This window comes from Rana temporaria, chromosome 4, assembly GCF_905171775.1.
Source record: "Rana temporaria chromosome 4, aRanTem1.1, whole genome shotgun sequence".
Classification (NCBI taxonomy): Eukaryota; Metazoa; Chordata; class Amphibia; order Anura; family Ranidae; genus Rana; species Rana temporaria.
This window is the reverse complement of record NC_053492.1, coordinates 340,336,083-340,357,801: the sequence shown is the minus strand read 5'-3', so window position 1 is coordinate 340,357,801 and position 21,719 is coordinate 340,336,083. Positions and strand designations below refer to the sequence as shown.

The 21,719-nt window shown below is 45.3% G+C and overlaps 1 protein-coding gene across 1 annotated transcript in view; it reads left to right on the top strand.

Moving 5' to 3' along the window:
• The window catches only part of ARHGEF33 (Rho guanine nucleotide exchange factor 33), a 241,513-nt gene that overhangs the window by 203,952 nt on the left and 15,842 nt on the right, over positions 1-21,719 (top strand). The gene's annotated exons all lie outside the window — the stretch shown is intronic.

Sequence of the window (21,719 nt, the reverse complement as noted above, 5' to 3'; positions counted from 1 at the left end):
AATATTTTCATATTTTTTAAATATCTTTTCGTGTATAAAAAAATTAAAAGGAAAATGTATTATTCTAGTTACCCATTTCTAGCATACTATGTTATCAGGGGGTTACTGAAGCAAAACTGCTGCAAGTATAGAATGTTGATAGTAATATAATGTACCTGTATTTAACTTTATAACAATGTATAATTTTTTGCAAGATATTGGGGTATATTTATTTAACATGTGATGGGCAATTGAGCCAACGTTTGTCCCAATGTCTTTGGCTAACATTCACCCTATGTTATCAACCAAATTAGTGGAAATTTAACAATAATTTGCCCAGTGAAAATAACTTTCCCTGACACTTGGTGGCATCCATTCTTCAATAGGGAAAGATCTTAATGCCGCGTACACACCATCACTTTATGTGATGAAAAAAAACGACGTTTTTAAAAACGTCACTTTAAATGACCGTGTGTGGGGGGAAACGTCGTTTTATGTCTTGTAAAAAACAACAAAAAAAATTGAAGCATGCTTCAATTTTATGTGTCGTTTTTTTACTTCACAGAAATTGACCGTGTGTAGCAAAAAACGACGTTTAAAACGACTTTTTTTCACCCGCGCATGCCCAGAAGCTAGTTATGAAGCGAGCTTCAATGGAAAAACGTGGTGAACGTAACCTGGCTTTGCTAGAGCATTGTGAAAAAACGATGGTGTGTAGGCAACTTCGTCTTTGAAAATTGAAGTTTCAAAAACATAGTTTTTTACTTCACAGAAAATGTTTTTTTTTTTCATCACATAAAGTGATGGTGTGTATGCGGCATTACTGAGGCATTCACCCTAGAACTTTATCGTTCCAAGAACCTGGAATATCATAAGGCTTGGCATGCCAAGCTGGTTAGCTGTAGGGAGGGGGAAATATGCAATTGTTTTTGTTTATGTCAAAATAAAACGTACAGTGCTGTGAAAAAGTATTCACATCCCTTGAAATTTTACACATTTTGCCATGTTACAACCAAAAACTTTAATCTATTTTATTGGGATTTTATGTGATAGACCAACACAAAGCAGCACATAATTGTGAAGTGGAAGGAAAATGACAAATGTTTTTCAATTTGTTTTACAAATAAATATGTGAAAAGTGTGGCGGGCATTTGTATTCAGCCCCCTTTACTCCAATACCCCTAACTAAGCTCTAGTGGAACCAAATGCCTTCAAAAGTCGCCTAATTAGTAAATAGAGTCCATCTGAGTGTAATTTAATCTTAGTATAAATATAAGCTGTTCTGTGAAGCCCTCAGATGTTTGTTAGAGTACCTTAGTGAACAGACAGCATCATGTAGGCCAAGGAACACACTAGGCAGGTCAGGGATAACGTTGCGGAGAACTTTAAAGCAAGGTTAGGTTATATAAAAATATCCCAGGCTTTGAACATATCAAAAAGCACTGTTAAATCCATCATCCGAAAATGGAAAGAGTATGGCACAACTGCAAACCTACCAAGACACGGCCGTCCACTTAAACTGACAGGCCGGGCAACAAATCCATTAATCAGAGAAGCATCCGGGGGGACGCATCTAGTGGGGCGCCACCAGGGGTTCTGCCCCCACTTGTACTGGGAACCGCTGCTTTCAGGGTGTCACTGCTGCCCGATCAAGTGTAATGGACAGGCAGGTCTCCCTCCTAGTCCTGCCCAGTGCCCAAACAGCCTATGTCTTTTCTGTGTGAGGCATCCCAGAGAAAAGGAGGCTTCAAAGAAGGCCCTGGACTGGGCAGTGGGGTGCAGAGGAGGCCCTGGACAGGGGGTTAGGGGAGACTCTGGACTGGAGGGGCTTCAGTGGAGGTCCTGGGCTGATGGGGGTGCAGAGGAGGCTTTGGGCTAGGGAGTGCGGAGGAGGCCCTGGCTGGGGGGGGGGTGCAAAGGAGGCCCTGGACTGGGTGGGTGCAAAGGAGGCCCTGGGCTGGGGAGGTGCAGAGAAGGTGCTGGAGTGAGGGGGTGCACAGAAGGCCGTGGACTAGGAGGGGGTACACAGGAGGCCCTGGACTAGGGGGTGCAGAGGAGGCCCTGGACTAGGAGGGAGTACACTGGAGACCCTGGACTGGGGGGTGTAGAGGAGGCCCTGGACTTTTTAAAGTGGTGTTGGACCTGGATTCGGAGAGCAGGGTGCAGAGGAGGCTCTTTACTTTGGGCATGCTATAAAGGAGGCCTTGTACTAGGAGAGAAGTGCAAAGGAGACCATGGGCTGGGGGGGGTGCAGAGGAGGCCCTTGACTAGGAAATAGTGATTGGTGTGGAAAAGACCCCTGGATAGGGGGGTACAAGGGAGATACTGGACTAGGGGAGGGGTTGCCTGGAGGTCCCATATTAGGAGAGGGGGTGTCTGGATGCCCTGGACTAGGACAGCAGGTGTCTGGAGGCCCTGGACTATGAGAGGGGGATCGTGGAGGCCCTCTGGACTAGGAAAGAGGGTGCCTGAAGGATCTTCCAGCTTCAGGGAGAAAGAGCCTGGATCTAAAGCCTGGGTTGAGGAAAAGCCTGCCTGGGCCCTGGAGGGTGAGTTCACAACATAAACGGGGACATTTATCAATTGTTGCACGTAATGCTGGACAGGAGCAGAGAGACAGGGGGTGTGATAGATTTATTAAAGGAGAAGTACAGCTAAAGCCTGTTTGGTTGTACTTCTCCTGTTGATCACAACAGTGCAGTGTTTTTGTTACGGAACCATGAACCAGACGTACAACAAGAGATAAGTGAAAATAAGAAGGCTTTATTGAAAATCAAGCTGTAAAGCAAAAGTCCAAACGGATGGTGAAACCAGAGGTCAGGAACCAGAAGGGTAGTCAGACGAAGCCAGGATCAGGAACCAGCAGGGAAGTCAGACGAAGCCAGGATCAGGAACCAGCAGGGAAGTCAGACGAAGCCAGTATCAGGAACCAGCAGGGAAGTCAGACGAAGCCAGGATCAGAACCAGAAGCAGCAGCAGCAGTCTTAGAAGCATGTGAACACAGGAGGACCAAGCAAGGAACTGAAGCCACAGACCTCCTATATATGTGAGCCAGGCATCCAGCTCCTCCCAGTGGGAAGGAGGAGCCGCAGGGTGGGAGGCTACAAGAGACCTAGAAACCAAGATGGCCGCCAGCACATGTCAAACGAAGGAGACAGGAGAGAGGTAAGACCATGACAGTACCTCCCCCTCAAGGGCCCCTCCTCCGCGGTGCAAAAAACGGTTTCTGAGGGAAGCGTGCATGGAAGGCTCGGAGCAAGGCAGGAGCATGGACATCTGCGGAGGGAACCCAGGAACGCTCCTCTGGACCATAACCACGCCAGTGGACCAAAAACTGCACCCGACCGCGGACCAGGCGTGAGTCCAGGATATTGCTCACCTCATACTCCTCATGATTGCCCACTTGGACCGGACAAGGCAGAGGAACCGAGGAAGTGAAGCGATTGCACACCAGTGGCTTCAACAGGGAGACATGAAACACGTTGTAGATCCGCATGCCAGGAGGAAGCGCAAGGGCATAGGCTACCGGGTTTACCCTGCGAAGCACTCGGAAGGGACCAACAAAGCGAGGGGCCAGCTTGGGAGTGGGCACTCGAAGGTTGAGGTTGCGAGTGGACAACCATACACGGTCTCCGACCTGGTAGGAAGGAGCAGGCGCTCGTCTGCGATCAGCCTGGAGTTTCTGGCGCTGCGCAGAGACCTCAAGGGACTTCTGGATCTGTACCCAAGAGGCGCGTAGGACGGAAAGGTGATCCTCCACAGCCGGAATATCCTGGGGAGAGAATGCCTCCGGTAACACGGCAGGTTGGAACCCATAATTGGCCATGAAGGGAGACGTCCCAGAGGAAGAGTTCACAGCAGTGTTCCTGGCAAACTCAGCCCAAGGCAGGAGGTCAACCCAATTGTCCTGGTGATCGGAGACATAGCAACGAAGGAATTGCTCCAAGGCCTGATTGGATCGTTCTGCGGCCCCATTGGACTGAGGGTGGTAGGCCGAGGAGAAGGAGAGATGAATCCCCAACTGGGAGCAAAAGGCGCGCCAGAACCTGGACGCAAACTGACTCCCCCGATCCGACACTATCTCCTTGGGCAAACCGTGCAACCGGAAGACCTCCCGGGCAAAAATCGTGGCCAACTCTTGTGCAGAGGGTAACTTCTTGAGAGGAACACAGTGGCACATTTTGGAAAACCGATCCACAATCATGAGAATGACCGTATGGCCTCGGGATGCAGGGAGGTCCACAATGAAATCCATCCCCAGGTGTGACCATGGGCGCTCCCCGGTGGCTATGGGTTGCAGCAGGCCCAACGGAAGGTGCCGAGGGGACTTACTTTGGGCACAAACGGAGCATGCCGCTACATATGCGGCGATGTCGGAACGTAGGGAAGGCCACCAGAACAGACGTGAAACAGCCCAGGACAGCTGATTCTTACCCGGATGCCCCGCGGTCTTGGAGTTATGGTAGGTTCGCAACAACCGAGTGCGCAACTCCTCAGGCACAAAACATCTGCCGTTGGGTCTCCCAGAGGGAGCACCAGACTGAGCCGCCAAAATCTGCTCACCAAGGGGAGAGATCAGGCTGGTGCGAATGGCGGCCAGGATCTGATTCGGAGGTATGACCAAAGTCGGTATAGATTCCTCCCTGGACAGCTCGGAGTACTGCCGTGATAAGGCATCCGCCCTGATGTTCTTGGAACCAGGTAGGTAGGAGACCATGTAATTAAAACGTGACAAGAACAGAGCCCATCTGGCCTGACGTGGTGTCAATCTCTTGGCCTCAGAAAGGTAGGTCAGATTCTTGTGGTCCGTCAGGATGAGAACCGGAACCACCGAGCCCTCGAGCAAGTGCCTCCACTCTTTGAGAGCCTGCACTATGGCCAATAACTCCCTGTCACCAATCTGATAGTTGCACTCTGCGGGTGACAGTTTCCGGGAGTAAAACCCACAAGGAAGCAGCGGACCCTCTGGTGTTCTACGCTGAGACAGAAGGGCGCCTACTCCCGTCTCAGACGCGTCCACCTCGAGGACAAAGGGCAACCCAGGGTTGGGATGAGACAGAATCGGAGCCGACACAAAGGCGGATTTTAGGGCCTCAAAAGCCCGGATGTCCTCGAGCGGCCAGACCTGGGAATTACTGCCCTTCCTGGTCAGATCCGTGAGAGGCTTGGCCAGCATGGAGAAGTCCCTGATGAACTTCCGATAATAATTGGCGAAGCCCAAAAAGCGCTGCAAGGAACGAAGACCACTGGGCTGAGGCCACTGTAAGACAGCCGAAACCTTCTCAGGGTCCATGGAGAACCCCTCAGCGGAAATGATGTAACCTAAGAAGGTTACCTGGGATCGGTGAAATTCGCATTTCTCAAGCTTACCGAACAGCTTGTTCTCTCGTAACCGTTGCAACACTCGCTTGACATCCAGAATGTGGGCCTCCATGGATTCAGAGTATACCAAGATGTCATCCAAATAGACCACCACACACTGCTGCAACAGGTCACGGAAAACATCGTTGATGAATTCCTGAAAGACTGCGGGCGCATTGCACAACCCAAAGGGCATAACCAAGGATTCATAATGCCCAGTCCTGGTGTTAAACGCGGTCTTCCACTCATCGCCCGCCTTGATCCTTACCAGGTTATATGCCGCCCTCAGGTCGAGTTTGGTAAAGACCGTGGCCCCCTTAAGGCGATCGAACAGCTCGGAAATCAAGGGTATCGGGTAAGCGTTCTTGATCGTGATGCGATTAAGGCCCCTGTAATCGATGCAAGGCCTCAACTCACCGCCCTTCTTTTTCACAAAGAAAAATCCAGCCCCTGCCGGGGACGAGGATTTGCGAATGTGACCACGGGACAGCGCCTCCATCACGTACTCCTCCATGGCCTCATTCTCCGCAACCGACAGTGGATAGACCCTGCCGCGAGGAGGAACGGCACCAGGTTGTAACTCTATGGCACAATCGTATGGGCGGTGCGGAGGTAGGGCAACTGCGCTCACCTTATCGAATACATCCCGGTACTCCTCGTATTCAGGAGGCAACAGAGAGTCCGAGGAAGTACACAGCAACTTGACAGGCCCATGGATGCAACTAGCCCCACACTGTGGTGACCATGAGAGGATCTCGGCCGATCTCCAGACGAAAGTCGAATTATGCTTCTGGAGCCAGGGGTACCCCAAGACCACCGAGTAGTGTGGAGATGAAATAACCTGGAAGCAGACCGACTCTCTGTGAACGGCACCAATGGCTATCCCCACTGGAAGGGTCTCATGAGTCACGTGTGACGGCTGGAGGGGTCTGCCGTCTATCGCCTCTAGAGCCAGCGGGGAACCTCGAGCCTGCAGAGGAATGGAATTGGCGGCAGCGAACGCACTATCAATGAAAAAACCACCAGCACCAGAGTCCACCAACGCCTGGGTCGTCACCGAGCCCCCGACCCAGGAGAGGACAACAGTGATCAGTGGTTTATCAACACGGGAAACCGGGGACGAGGAGACTCCACCCAAGATCTGCCCCCGACAGGATCTCAGGTGCGAGCGTTTCCCGGACGGTTCGGACATGCCAACCGAAAATGCCCACCGAGACCACAGTACATGCATCGGCCCTCGCGTCTCCGGAGTACCCTCTCCCCCTCGGACAGGCGAGCAAACCCCAGCTGCATGGGTTCACCCCCAGACAAGTCAACCCCAGGAGGCGTGGGAGGAGAGGGAGGCACGGGTGGGACAGCAAACGTAGGCGCCAAACTGTTAGGAGGCCTCCGCAGGCTCTCCTTAAAGGAAGGTCTCTCCCTGAGTCTGATGTCAATCAAAATCAGGAAAGAAATAAGAGCCTCGAGCTCCACTGGTAGGTCCTTAGCTGCAACCTCATCCTTCAAGGCATCCGAGAGACCATGAGAGAAAGCAGCGACCAGAGCCTCATTATTCCAGCCCACCTCTGCTGCCAGGGTACGAAACTCAATGGCGTATTCGGCTACGGATCGTGAACCCTGTCTGACGGACATAAGGAGCTTCGCAGCAGAGGCGGCGCGAGCCGGCACATCGAATACCTTCCAAAGAGAAGCAACAAAACCGGAAAACTCGGCAACCACCGGATTGTTGTTCTCCCATAAAGGGCTGGCCCAGGCCAAGGCCTTGTCCGAGAGCAGCGAGATCAAGAAGCCCACCTTTGATCTCTCAGTGGGAAAGGCATGTGGCAGCAACTCGAAATAAATGCCCACTTGGTTAAGGAAACCTCGGCACTGAGTTGGCTCTCCCCCAAATCGCTGTGGAAGGGGGGCAGAACCGGTCATACCCCGAAACACCGCAGGCGCAACAACAGGTGTCGGGGTAGACTCTGGCGCAACAACCGGAGCGGCAGTAGGAGCGGGCCCAGGAGCGACAACCGACCCATCGGCAACGGGAGCGAAATGAACCGTGCGTTCAAGCAGGGTTTGCAACGCCACGGCGAACTGACCCAACAGGTAATCCTGCTGATCAAGTCTGGCAACCAGCGTGGGTAGCGAGGATGGCCCTGTACCGTCAAAATTCATGGCTTGGTCCTAATGTTACGGAACCATGAACCAGACGTACAACAAGAGATAAGTGAAAATAAGAAGGCTTTATTGAAAATCAAGCTGTAAAGCAAAAGTCCAAACGGATGGTGAAACCAGAGGTCAGGAACCAGAAGGGTAGTCAGACGAAGCCAGGATCAGGAACCAGCAGGGAAGTCAGACGAAGCCAGGATCAGGAACCAGCAGGGAAGTCAGACGAAGCCAGGATCAGGAACCAGCAGGGAAGTCAGACGAAGCCAGGATCAGAACCAGAAGCAGCAGCAGCAGTCTTAGAAGCATGTGAACACAGGAGGACCAAGCAAGGAACTGAAGCCACAGACCTCCTATATATGTGAGCCAGGCATCCAGCTCCTCCCAGTGGGAAGGAGGAGCCGCAGGGTGGGAGGCTACAAGAGACCTAGAAACCAAGATGGCCGCCAGCACATGTCAAACGAAGGAGACAGGAGAGAGGTAAGACCATGACAGTTTTGCACTCCTTTGACCCATTTTCAGCTGACAACCCACTTTGCATAGCATACTAGCTCATTATGTAATACTCACCTCAGATCGAAGCCACCGCAGCCAGTGACGGCATGATCTCCTTTAGAAACAGCATGATCGCTGTTTCTAAATTGCACTTGCACCGTTGTCTATGGCGCATGCGCCGTAGACATCGGTGCCCATCATTGTAAATATCTCCCTAACCGTGGAGGTTTAGGAGATATTTCGAGCACCTACAGGTATGCCTTCATCAAGGTTGTTAGACGGGGACTGTTACTTACAGAGATGCCTCTATGGGAGCCAAGTTTTCCCCCCTCCCTAGCCAATCTCTACATAGGATGGTGGGAGAGGTCCCACATCTTTGGAACAGTTAATCCCTGCCATTCAGACATGCTATTTTACTGTCGCTATATAAACAACCTGCTTTTCATTGTCTCCAATGACCTAAATCTGCGGTTAACAGGACATTGGGATTCCAAATCCATTGATTTCCTTGATGTACAGTTGAGGGGTGAAGATAATAGGGCGACATCAAGTCTCTTTAGGAAAACCTCAGCAGGCAATGCCCTCTTGAGTGTGGACTAGTCACCCCAAACACACCTTGAGAGGTATTCCAGTAGGGCAGTTCCTGAGATTAAAACGTACCTGCAGTAAGGAGTTGGAATAATAAACAAGAGGTATCTAATATGAACCAACGTTTTGAAGACAGCGGCTTCCCTAAATCGGCTCTGCATAGAGCCATCAGTATTGATAACAAAACCCCACGAGAGAAATAATTTCACGATAAAAGTAGATATAAAAATAATAGCAACATTTCTCAACACAATAACATTCCCGTATTTTCTACCCCATTCAGTATAGACTTTGGCAAGAACAGAAATATTTTTAACTACAGTAACAGTGCTGTTTAATGATTCAGTATGTAGTACTACCCCCGAAGGAGCTGCTGGTTTGTTTTGGGTGGCATGTTACCTCTATTCCTTCGCCGTCTAGGGTACACAATGAGAGCTGAGAAGAACTGCAATGTCCACACTTTAGATGTCTTTTTCTGTGCTTTGTTACCCAATGGGGTAAAATAATAAAAGTAGTAGTTGAAGAGGTAGAAAGAATAGTACGTAGTAGGTTCAGGTGTATAACTTTGTTTCGGAAACTTTTGTTGCCACTCTAGCCAGAGTGGGTATTGTGCACCTGGATAGGCCTCTCTCACCAGCCTAGCAGCCAGAGTGTCACATGGAAACTTTAGCAAAGTCTCTGCCACAGACCTTCCCAAAGGTGGAGATGTATTCGGTCCAGAATCCTTTTCAACACAGGATTAAGCACCCGAATCTATCTCTTGAATAAACTTGGTTGAATTCAGAACTGACATGCCACCATCATTCAGCCTCTCAGCAATGGTGCGTCCTTTGACGAAGTTCAAGGCCTCTCCTGAGACACCAGTCTTGTGCTTGGTGCTCTCCCAGACAGGTTTTTCATTGAGTGGCTTCCTCCCTCAGGACGGACAGCACAGGACCACTCTGCAATTGTAGACCCAGTCTAACTACCAGGCCTACACAGTAGATCACAACCCGGACCAACGTGGTCCCGGAGCCAGAAACACTTGAACATGCACCCCAGCCATGAGGGTCACACACGGGGGGTGGTGGGACGACAGACCAGCGATCAACGACCGCAAACCAATGACGTCTGTACCTTAAGTACTCTCCCCCAGCATGCACAGCGAGGCGATCAACCCTCACTGATTGGCTGCTGAGGAAAAACACCCAATATGCCCTGACACGACTGCTGCCACCCTTGGTCTGGGGTGGTACCTACACCCCTGAGAACAATAGTGGTCACTCACAGTACAGCCATGGCTGGAAAAAAAGAGGCCCAAAATTTGGCAAAACAACACGGCCAGAGGTAACTAAATCTCTGACCACCCTCTAAATTTAAGGCCTCACCAGCTATGAAAGTAGCAGGGCACTACATGTATATGTCAAAAGATTATGTCAAAAGGGGTTAAGACTGTATCTCGTAGAGCCCCTCCTTAGGTAGAACACCAGCAAAAAAGTTCATCCCTATTGGTTACAATTCAGAGGCATCTTTTGGTGTGGTCTGAATGGATATACATGCTGTCCTCATGTTCTTAGTGGGGACACTATCCACTCCACCACTACTGATTAGCAATCAAAAATGTTATCGTTCATCAATTGCAACACCAGGTACTTGGTCTATACTCTCACTTGTACATCTTGTCAGATTCAGTATATTGGTCGGTTAAGGGATCACCTTCATGATCATCTACACAATATAGAGAAAAATCACAACAATAATGTTGCCAGGCGTTGGAATGATAGACATCATAAACATTTATCCAGTCAAGTTATTTAGGCAGTAGAAAAAAATGTTCTGCCAATTAGGGGCGGGGCTAAATTTAGGAGGCTATGTAAGAGAGGGGTATGTTTTATTTCAATACTAGGAAACCAGCTGGCATGAACTTTGAATTTGATGTTTCCCATTTTTATGAATAACTATATACGCCTTCATGTCTATTCATATATGTGAACAATGTAATGTTTGATATATATGTGGGTTGTTGGTTCCCATTTTGTCTTATATATTTCATCTTTAGCTTCACATCATGTATCAATTATGTTCTGGGTGTTATTGTGCTGCCAGCATTTGCTTTACAGCTTTTTTTCATGGATATATGGTTTGTCCGAGCACATATGGAATCACTATTAAAGTAAAGCACCTAATCCCGTAAATAAATATTACATTTAAAGTAAAGAAGGGAAAGGGATATTTTGCGGTGCATGGGGTATAGCGGTAATGATGAGAAAGAACAATTTGTTACAAAAATACAAAACATTTTTATTAAATATAAATATATAAAAACAGAAAATAATCAATTTAGAGATAAATAGTGGTCATTGAAAACATACAGTGATGGTTTAAACAACACATGGAGATCGCATATTCCCTACATGTTTCGCCATTTTAGCTTTTTTTTTCATATTAATAGCATGGTATCCCACATAACAATGTAAGGGTTCTGCATAAACTGAGGGGGCTCTCACTTCTTGGGGGGTGTCACCCCTAGCCACTTTAGAAATGTTTTGTACAAAGAAATACGGTCTCTGTCGTATTTAGGTTAGTTCTAAATGTGCATGTGTATATGTATACATGCGTTTTTGCATGTCTTTTTTACACATTTATTTTTATAGATATATATATATATATCTATATCTATATAACTCAACGTGTGTGTGTGTGTGTGTGTGTGTGTGTATGTATGTATGTTCCAGCATCACGTCCAAACGGCTAAAGATATTAACATGAAACTTGGCACACATGTTACTTATATGTCAGCAACAAACATAGGATAGGTGGTTTAACCCTTACCCACCCCCATTTGCCATGGTCGGGGTTTTTCTTTAAAATCCCATTCAACTCTATGGGAAATACATGTTACTTCATGTTCCAGCATCACGTCCAAACGGCTAAAGATATTAACATGAAACTTGGCACACATGTTACTTATATGTCAGCAACAAACATAGGATAGGTGGTTTAACCCTTACCCACCCCCATTTGCCATGGTCGGGGTTTTTCTTTAAAGTCCCATTCAACTCTATGGGAAATACATGTTACTTCATAACTTCCAAACGGCTGTAGATATTTCGATAACACTTGGTCACATGTTACTTATTTGTCCACTTAAACTATAGGATAGTTAATTTATCCCTTAACTACCCCCATTTGTGAGGGTCGGGGTTTTTGTTTAAAGTCCCATGCAAATCAATGGGAAATGTATGTTCCCACATAACTTCTGTACGCCTGGAGATATTTCAATAATACCTGGTACACATATTACTTATATGCCAAATAAAAATATATGACAGTTAAATTAACCCTTACCTACACCCTTATATAAAAGATGGGTATATTTATATTACTATGATTTTCCTCCCCAAAAGGTTAAGATAGGAAGACCGAGCAACGCCGGGTATTCAGCTAATATATATATACAGTACAGACCAAAAGTTTGGACACACCTTCTCATTCAAAGAGTTTTCTTTATTTTCATGACTATGAAAATTGTAGATTCACACTGAAGGCATCAAAACGATGAATTAACACACGAAGAATTATACAAAACAAAAAAGTGTGAAACAACTGAAAATATATTTCATATTCTAGGTTCTTCAAAGTAGCCATCTTTTGCTTTGATTACTGCTTTGCACACTCTTGGCATTCTCTTGATAAGCTTCACCTGGCGCAGCACCCCATCACTCTCCTTCTTGGTCAAATAGTCCTTACACAGCCTGGAGGTGTGTTTGGGGTCATTGTCCTATTGAAAAATAAATGATGGTCCAACTAAACGCAAACCAGATGGAATAGCATGCCGCTGCAAGATGCTGTGGTAGCCATGCTGGTTCAGTATGCCTTCAATTTTTAATAAATCCCCAACAGTGTCACGAGCAAAGCACCCCCACACATCACACCTCCTCCTCCATGCTTCACGGTGGGAACCAGGCTTGTAGAGTCCATCCGTTCACCTTTTCTGCGTCGCACAAAGACACGGGGGTTGGAACCAAAGATCTCAAGTTTGGACTCATCAGACCAAAGCACAGATTTCCACTGGTCTAATGTCCATTCCTTGTGTTCTTTGGCCCAAACAAGTCTCTTCTGCTTGTTGCCTTTCTTTTGCAGTGGTTTCCTAGCAGATATTCTACCATGAAGGCCTGATTCACACAGTCTCCTCTTAACAGTTCTAGAGATGTGTCTGCTGCAAAAGGTAGCTACTTTGAAGAACCTAGAATATGAAATATATTTTCAGTTGTTTCACACTTTTTTGTTATGTATAATTCCACATGTGTTAATTCATAGTTTTGATGCCTTCAGTGTGAATCTACAATTTTCATAGTCATGAAAATAAAGAAAACTCTTTGAATGAGAAGGTGTGTCCAAACTTTTGGTCTGTACTGTGTGTGTATATATATATATATATATATATATATATATATATATATATATATATATATATATATATATATATATATATATACACACACATTTTTTAAACATGCTTATTTATTTTCAATGAAATATGTCTTATGTTGGCAGGAACATCTCTTATACATGACCACATACAACTTTAATTTGCTCATTATGTCTTTAAACTATTTATTTTTTGTTTTTAGAATTTTTATGTTTGTGGCCCTTTTGAGAATGGATATCTATTAGGGTTAATGCATCTTTTGAACAATTTCTGTTTCAGCTGTCTCCATTATTATCGATAGTGTTCTAATTGGTCCCACATGATGGAGTGGGTGTTAACTTGCATGATGATTAGGTCTTTTGATTTTTGCATATACAGTTGTGCTCATAAGTTTACATACAGGGAGGGGCCTGATGAGAAGACGCGTCAGAACGTGCTGCCGCTGCTAGCGCTGAGGAGCTCCACGGACTCCATGGGTCCCGCGGGCATGCACTAGCCTGTGTCTCCTCCCGTCCCCCCGCTGTGCCTCTTCCCCCCGCTCCTCCCGCTTCCCCCGCTCTGCTGCTTTGATACCGCTCTGCGGAGCACGGCGGCACGGCGGTGGGGTCCTCCTGGTGACATATAGTGGTGGAGTCCAGGCTTTCTGCAGGTCTATTGCAGGCTGTTCTGCAGGTATTGGAGGAGCTGAGGGGCTGCGGATCCGTGTGTTGGACGTACCGTGCTGTGATAAGGAGCTGCGTGGAAGTGATGCCCGATCCGGCTGTGCAGCTCGTCTGATTCCTCTGTCTCGGTGGCGGTGGCGTGAGTAATTAAGTGTCTGGGTGTCAGCACAGCTCTATACGGCTCAATACGGAGCAGTGTGCAGCGTATATTATTGATATCATAGAGGGAAGCTGCAGCTGACTACTGACTGTGAACTGTGAACTGATAGGAAGACTGTACTAACAAATGATGAAATGATGAAACCTTAATGCAATGTAATGTAATGCTATCTGATTGACAATCTCCAGCTAACCATTTAAAGGCACCTCAGTGAGCGTGGCTGTGGCTGTAGCAGATAGCTGATAAAGGAGGATTGATTGAAAACTGTCATTGGCTTAAGACTATCTAATTGCTAGCCAAACGCTAACCATCAGTCAATTATAAAATCGCATTTCAGCGGGTGATGTTAAGTGATGAAGTGGATCGCTGAGTGAAGACTGTCACTAATGAATGATAAATAATTACTAATTATCAGCCAATTATAAGCCAACTATAAACTGATTATATAGCGGGGCATGACACAGCGCATTACAGCGCACTACAGTGAGTGAGGTTGAAGCAGAAACCGTAGCGGTTTGTGGACTGCCACTTTAAGCAATTACAGGGGGTGCAGGGTGTGTGGGGAATAGTGCGATAGATTAGTACGTGTGGAAGCGCGGCTTTCTTCCCATGCCCCCTATCACCGCCCAGCGCAAGCTCACCTACCGGCCCACACTACCCCCCCACAGTTCGCCGGTAGTCAATACACCTTAAATATCAATTGTTGGGAGATGCCGGAGCGGGAAACATGAGATAATAGGAGAAGAAGGGGAAAAAAAAGTAAGGTAAAGATAAAATAAGAAAGAAAAGAAAAAATAGAAAAGAAAGAAAAAGGAAAGGGATATCAGAAGATACCTTTTTATCTTGAGAGGCACACCAACCGAGGGGAATTAATAGCCCCACTACCCACCCGCTTTTTATCCATTTGAGCTGCCTGAGTGGTCAATAGTGGCACAACCATTCTGAATTGAAAGCCCCCATAGCCGATCAAATCGACCGTGCTAAGAGTATTTGGGGGATCTCTCTCTCACTCGATCGATAGGGTATCTAACACAATATAAGAAATGAGAGGCCGCCCAGTCAGGGGTGTTGTGGCCAACGCCCCCAAAATAAGTGCCAGCCCTGGAACTATAAAAAAATACATGACACAAGATACTCCCAAAGACTGCCCTAGTGAAACATCTGGGGCAAAAAGCCGACTGTCAATGGGTCAACAAAAAAATGGACGGAGAAGGTACTCTGAAACAGTGACAACCAGAGAGTCTGAGGAGGACGTCGCGGAACCACACGGTGCCACCCATAAAGATCTACCCCCATCTAAAACAGAGCTATTAGAGATGTTTTCGCGACTAGAATTATCAATCTCACGAATGGAGGTCTCGTTAAAAAATGAGATAATGATCGTACATGAAGACATGAGTCATTTATTGAGAAGAGTGGAAGAAACTGAAGAAAAACTGGATAGTCAAGCTGTTGAGGTGTCAGAGTTAAAAATGCAGATGAAGGAATTACAAATTGAACAAAGGAACCTGAGGTACCGAATGGAAGATCAAGAAAATCGGAACCGAAGGAAAAACTTGAGGATCCGTGGTTTACCTGACCTGGAAGGAGAAGACCTCCAAGTAAAACTCGATAAATTATTCGGCCACATCTTGGGAAAAATAGAAACGGAAAAAATCAAATTCGAAAGAATTCATCGGATTAGAAAACCGGCGGAATTAGCAGCGGGAATACCCAGAGACGTGATCGCAAGATTTCACAATTTCCAAGATAAAGAACAGATTTGGCAGCGTCTTAAAACCATTAGGCCGGTAACATTTAACGAAACTGAATTACAGATTTTTCCGGACCTCGCTACCGAGACCCTTTCTAGAAGGAGACTATTAAAACCGCTACTTGAACATTTAAAAATACACGGTATCCAGTATTCTTGGGGTTATCCCGCGTGTTTAATCGGGAAGAAGGAGGGTAGATCCGCGACCTTAAGGTTCCCCTAAGAGATGACTAAATTCTGCAATAGACTGGACATCCCACTGATAGAGATATCGGGTTGGAATGAATCTCAAGAGAAGATATTACCTATACGGGGCCATCAGACATGGAGCCTTATCCCAGGAAATAAAAGAGGAAAATAACTAAGAAAAAACCTACAAAAGACAAATAATAAAAGCGGAGATGATGAGGCGGGGGGCTGGGGGGTGGGGGGGGGGGGGCCGGGGGGGGGGGCGGGGGGGGACCGGCTGGTGGGGGGCCGGGGAGTCCTGGGGTCCTGGGGCCACTCACCCACCCCATCCTTTGGATGGGGTGGAGGGCGGTGGCGGTTCGGGACGTAGTCACACTCACAGAGCTCAACCTCTGGGGGCGAGAACCGTGGGCCAGGTGGAGTAGGTTGGCCACGGATCCAGGGGCCTAATTTAGGCTGTAATGCCCCTACTGGTGGGGGAAAGGAGGGAGGGGGGGAGGGTTTGGGTGAGGGGAGGGGTCATAGTACAGAGTAAAGGGGAGGAGGTGGGGGGCTGTGGGAGAGGGTTTGGGGGGGGGAATCTCCGGTTATCAGTCTCAGAAATAAGTTATCTGTCGTGGTTTCGCCCTGATATATACTGGAAATTCTGCCTATGCAAAATGTTGAGCTTTAGGACCCCATTTATCGCGACCGAATATAATAACAACAATGTAACGGGAGTGGTCGGGGGGCAAACGACTATCTGGCGGATACTATGGGAACTTTAAAAATACTCTCATACAATGTAAGAGGATTAAATTCTCCGCTAAAAAGGAGTAATATTTTAAGAGAAATTAGACATCTAAAAGCAGATGTAGTACTCATACAAGAGACACATATCTCGCAGGAGTCAAATCTTAAAATAAGCTCACCGGATTACCCATTATGGTACTACGGAGACTCACCGACTAAATTGGCAAAGGGGGTTGCCATAGGGTTTGCCAGGGAAGTTAGATTTGTTCTGATAGAGAGAAAAGCAGATCCCGAGGGGCGGTATCTTCTACTTAGAGGAAAAATAAATGAGGTGGATTATTCTATTGCAAATATTTATTGTCCAAATAAGAACTCCTTGAGATTTCTTAAAGGGGTCATTGAGATGTTTATGGACTTCAGGACAGGCAGGGTGGTTGTGGCGGGCGATATGAACCTCTGTCTGGATCCGGATCTTGACAGTACGTCCCGTGCACAGCGGACTGGAGATGCACAAAGAAAATTACTTAAAAAAAAATTACATCAACTCCAATTGATAGATGTTTGGAGAATACAGCATCCGAAAACACGAGATTACTCATTCTACTCCGCTGTGCACGGGACGTACTCTAGGATCGACTTTTTTCTAGTGGACCATAGCTCATTGGACGTAGTGACAAGTTCGGGAATCGGGATAACTACCCTGTCGGACCATGCGCCAGTTTCAATTAATTTAAAAATTGAGGGAGCTCCCAAAAGTAACACCAAATGGAGACTTAATGAGGATTTAATACAGGATGAAGAGGTTGTAAAAAGGATAAAACAGGAATTAGAATGGTATTTCAAGACCAATTGCTCCGAACACGTGTCGGAATCAATAGTCTGGGAGGCTCACAAGGCCTACATCAGGGGCTTACTGATTGCAATAGGATCAGCAAAAAAAAAAGAAACTAAGAAGAAATATGATGAGCTATATAAAACCATCTTGGACCTTGAACAGACCCATAAACTAACAGGAGAGCACGAAGCGGAGCGTACCGTTATCTTAAAAAGAGAGGAGTTAAGAGATCTTATTGAATATGAAAATAGAGGGATATTTTACAGACGTAAGAAAGAGAAGTATCAATGGGGCGACTTGTCGGGTAAATACCTAGCAAAAGGGTTCCAAAACAAATTTAAGGGTAATTTTATAGAAAGTATTCAAACAGGCAAAGGGAACAAAGTACATACTTCATCAGAAATTGCAAGAGTATTTCAAGAATACTATGGGAAGCTGTATGCTATATCGCAAGGGGACACCCCCGAAAAAATCAAGAGGAGAAGGGTTAATATAAAACATTTTTTAAATAACACATGCTTAAATAAAATATCAGACGACAAAATTAGTTTTTTAGAAGAACCTATAACGGAATCAGAAATTCGTAATAATTTAAAGGAGACACCAAAGGGGAAAAGTCCAGGCCCCGATGGGTTAACAATTGCATATTACCAAAAGTTCAGTGACATTTTGATCCCCAGGATGTGTTCTTATATAAACGGTATTGGTCTAAATTGGGATATTCGTCAAGAGGCATTAGAGGCGGCAATTACAGTAATCCCTAAGATAGGTAAAGATCCCTCCTTATGTTCTAGTTTTAGACCCATCTCGCTTTTAAATGCAGATGTAAAACTGTTCGCCAAAATCTTAGCAGGGAGAATGAAAACAATCATGAAAGATTTAGTACATACTGACCAAGTAGGCTTTGTCCCCGGGAGGGAGGGCAGGGATAATAGCATCAGAACACTTCTGTTGACACAGATAATAAAAGATAGTAAATCCCCAGGTCTACTCCTGTCGATAGATGCCGAAAAGGCTTTCGACAGGGTAGACTGGGGATTTCTATTGAACACATTGGAGTTTATCGGGATCGGTCCAAAAATGATGGGGTGGATAAGCGCTTTGTATAAACACCCAACGGCAAGAGTTAAGGTAAACGGGACATTGTCAGGGACATTTGAAATGTTCAATGGTACTAGACAGGGGTGCCCCCTGTCCCCCCTTTTATTTATTTTAACCCTGGAACCATTGCTGGCCGGGATTAGAAATAACCCCGATATCAGAGGGATTCAAACAAACGATGGGGAACATAAACTCGCAGCGTTCGCCGATGATATTTTATTATTCATAACGAATCCAACTATAACACTCCCGAATTTATTAAAAACCCTCAAATTGTATGGAGATGTATCTAATTTTAAAATCAATCCTCTAAAATCAGAAATCCTCAATATAAATGTGAAAGCACAGGACGTACGGAGATATAAGCAAGAGTTTCCATTTATATGGAAAGATACCGAGATAAAATATTTGGGAGTTAATATCACATCTTCCCCTGACCTAATCTATCCACAGAATTATATACCACTATTAAATGATATTAAAAAAGATTTAAAGAGAATTGCATTGAGACAAAGATCTCTATTAGGGAGAATAAACTGTTTTAAGATGTTCACTCTCCCTAAGATATTATATATAATCCAAATGTTACCAATCGCACTACCGGGTGCTTATTTCAAAATACTAAAACAGTTATTGAATAGGTTTATATGGCGGAACAAAAAAACACGTATTAGTATGGAGGTGTTAATTAGAGATAAGGAACATGGTGGTTTGGGGGTACCTGATATCTATACATATTATATGGCTATACACATGGCACGGGTGGTTGACTGGGTCAGAGATAAAGGAGAGAAAAGATGGGTGAGATTGGAAAGCTGTTCAACCAATTCACGGTTAGGAAAAGAAATTTGGATACCGCCACATTTTAGACAAATAAACCCACACATGCACACAATCACATTGGCTTCTATGACTATTTGGGATAGGGCACATAAAAAACATAGATGGGGTTATAACTCCCCATTAATTCCTCTATCTGACACAAACTTCTTTGCACCAGGGAAAATGGACTTGTTTGGCAACTGGATTAAAAAATCAGATGCTCAATTAAAAGACATATTAAAAGACGGCAAAATTCTCACCTATCAGGAACTAAGTAAAAAAAAAGAATTGTTTGAGTTGAACAGGTGGCGATACCTTCAGCTGACGCATTTTGTGGGCTCCCTCCCCTCCCCCCTGAGGTCAGATAGATACTTGCTCCCTCTGGAGCGTGTGTGTTTGGCACCAGGGGGAAGGGGTGCGATCTCCGCAATTTATAAAATATTAATGGGATTGAAAGACCCCGGTCTCCCTCCTTATATTAATAAATGGGAAGAGGAATTGGGAACGGGAAAAACAGAGACAGTGGTCAGGAAAATATTAAAAAAGACGCATTCAACCTCATTCAATTGTGCATTGATCGAAATGAACTTTAAATGTTTAGCACGATGGTATATAACCCCGGCCATAGCACACCGTTACCAAGACGACACCTCCCAATACTGTTGGAGGGGCTGTCTTGAAGAGGGCACTATGTCACATATATGGTGGACCTGCCCAAAAATTAAAACATACTGGCAGGATGTATTATTAATAATCGAGGAGATAACCGGAATTAAAATACCTTCGGATCCATGGGTCTGCTTGTTTCATGGGACAGAAATGTCAACTAAACAGTATATGAGAACCTTACTTCCACACGTACTAGATGCAGCTAAGAGTCTGATCCCCAAACAATGGAAGGACCCTACGAGCCCGACAGTAAATAGCTGGTTTTGCAGAATTAACGACATATATTATGCTGAACAGCTCAGGTACATGGGAGAGGAAGGAGAGGGAGGATTTAAACGGAAATGGCAGGACTGGGTCAATTTTAAACTTGCACCAAGGTATATAGACAGGATGATACAGTGTAGGAAGGTCAACGGGCAAAGAGTGACTCAACAGGAGACAGAATTCCGGAGATAGGGGAGGGTGGGAGGGCGGGATCAAGGGTTGGGGGGGGCTAGAGGGTCGGATAAGGGTTTGTTCGGCTAGGGGACACTAATGTATCTATTCATGTATTTAAGAATTTTGTTTTTCTTTGTTTCCTTTTGTATATCTATTGACATATATTCAAGAAAAAAAAGGAAAAAAAAAGAAAAAAAAAAAAAAAAAGATATACTGATTAAAAAAAAAAGAGGGAAAAAAAAAAAATAAATAAAAGAAAGAAATTTCCAACCATGATGCGAACAAAGGAGACTGCAAATTGAACGCTAAAGTGATTGAGTATCCTGATAGTTCTCTGAGGCGAAAAAAAAAAAAAAAAAAAAAAATAAGTTTACATACCTTGGCAGAAATTATGATTTCTTGGCCATTTTTCAGAGAATATGAATGATAACACAAAAACTTTTCTTTCACTCATTGTTAGTGTTTGGCTGAAGCCATTTATTATCAATCAACTGTGTTTACTCTTTTTAAATCATAATGGCAACAGAAACTACCCAAATGACCCTGATCAAAAATGTACATCATCTGGTGATATTGGCCTGAAAACATGCACACATGTTGACACAAAAGGCTTTGAATGGCTATTAAAGGTAACCATCCTCACCTGTGATCTGTTTGCTTGTAATTAGTGTTTGTGTGTATAAAAGGTCAATGAGTTTCTGGACTCCTGACAGACCCTTGCAGCTTTCATCCAGTGCTGTACTGACATTTCTGGATTCTGAGTCATGGGGAAATCAAAAGAATTGACAAAGGATCTGCGATAAAAGGTAGTTGAACTGTATAAAACAGGAGAGGGATATAAAAAGATATCCAATGAATTGAGAATGCCAATCAGCAGTGTTCAAACTCTAATCAAGAAGTGAAAAATTAGGGGGTTCTGTTGAAACCAAACCACGGTCAGGTAGACCAACTAAAAATTCAGCCACAACTGCCAGGATAGTATAGTTTGGGATGCCAAGAAAACCCACAAAAAACTTCAGGTGAATTACAGGACTCTCTGAAAGCATGTGGTGTGGCTGTTTCAAGATGCACAATAAGGAGGCACTTGAAGAAAGATGGGCTGCATGGTGGAGTCGCCAGAAGAAAGCCATTTCTACGCAAATGCCACAAAGTATCCTGCTTACAATACACCAAACAGCACAGAGACAAGCCTCAAACCTTCTGTCAAAAAGTCATTTGGAGTGCTGAGACCAAAATTTCGCTTTTTGGCCACAACCATAAAAGCTACATTTGGAGAGGAGTCAACAAGGCCTATGATGAAAGGTATAAAATACAAAATTGATGCAGCGCTAATGAAGTTGAAAATATAGAAGTGAAAAAATACCTAAAATAAA